This window comes from Sinocyclocheilus grahami, unplaced genomic scaffold (assembly GCF_001515645.1).
Source record: "Sinocyclocheilus grahami isolate Dianchi unplaced genomic scaffold, SAMN03320097.WGS_v1.1 scaffold467.1, whole genome shotgun sequence".
NCBI lineage: Eukaryota > Metazoa > Chordata > Actinopteri > Cypriniformes > Cyprinidae > Sinocyclocheilus > Sinocyclocheilus grahami.
Window position 1 is genome coordinate 493,251 of NW_015505646.1, and position 1,434 is coordinate 494,684.

General features: G+C 31.5%; 1 protein-coding gene across 1 annotated transcript in view; it reads right to left on the reverse strand.

Moving 5' to 3' along the window:
- LOC107553241 (class I histocompatibility antigen, Gogo-C*0203 alpha chain-like) overlaps window positions 1–1,434 on the reverse strand; it is a 10,901-nt gene that overhangs the window by 7,831 nt on the left and 1,636 nt on the right. The window lies entirely within an intron of this gene.

Consider the following 1,434-nt stretch of genomic DNA (forward strand, 5'->3'; position numbering starts at 1 on the left):
TTGATAATACAGGTGCATCTCAATAAATTAGAATTTCGTGGAAAAGTTCATTTATTTCATTTATTCATTTATAATTTTATATTATCTGTTGAAAAACATTCAACAGATAATATAAACTCCAGATTCTTAGTTATGAATCTTGTAATCTTAATAAATATTTATTATAATATTTTATTATATTATAGTATTCATAAAATGTTCAAAGCAGATACCCACAAAAGTTTAGTGCAAAAATATGGGCTTCCATATCACCTCAGCAGTGCCACAAACTGATCACCTCCATGTCACGACGAATTGAGGCAGTAATTAAAGCAAAAGGAGGCCCTACCAAGTATTGAGTACATGTACAGTAAATTAACATACTTTCCAGAAGGCCAACAATTCACTAAAAATGTTTTTTTATTGGTCTTATGAAGTATTCTAATTTGTTAAGATAGTGAATTGGTGGGTTTTTGTTCAATGTGAGCCAAAATCATCACAATTAAAAGAACCAAAGACTTAAACTACTTCAGTCTGTGTGCATTGGATTTATTTAATACACAAGTTTCACAATTTGAGCTGAATTACTGAAATAAATGAACTTTTCCATGACATTCTAATTTATTGAGATGCACTTGTATATATAATATTTAACATATATAATATAATTTTTTTTACTGTAATGTTACCACATAAAGCAAATTATTTTTAATTACACTGTAACATTGTAATGTAAAGTGTGGCCAAAGTAGCTAAATATAAGGTGAATAAACACCCTTAATCAGCTCTGAATTGAATACATGAATATTCAGTATTTTCTAAACCAAGTTTACTATTAAACTATTACTATTTACTATTAAATCCATTTCAGTGAAATTCACTTCTTATTAACTAGTCTATTTCTATCATTCTCATACACACTGCACAATTTTAAAAAAGACGACTAGAGTGTGCAAAATTCAGAGCCGGTGCAAAACCGTCGGGCGCAGTGTGCAGGTTTAGCACTTAAACATTTAGTAGACAGTGAGAGCACTTGCTTGTCATTAGCTGTTACCAGGATGAAATGAGGAGGGACTGTCACAACAGGGTCAAAGAGTCTATAACATATAAACACTGACCTGAAGTTGACATTTAACAGCTATATAAACAAAAATATTGAAATGAAACTGCACCTGAGAGGCTTTTGAGTCTCTCTCCCCATCCTTAAGACTAATCAAAACAACTTTTGCTTTGATTGAAGAGACAAAAAGTGTTTGGAAACCAGATTATTATTAAAGGATGGTTAAAGGGCATTTTAAAGAAGTTAAAGTAGAGATGAAAGAGATCTGCACTCGTCCAGATTCAGCCAAAAAGGCTTATTACATTTATTGCTCAGATGTCACAAAAATGTGCAAAAAAGTGCAAATGTGCAGAACATTGTCAGGTATTAACCCTTCCTCAGTGCCATGTGCTACT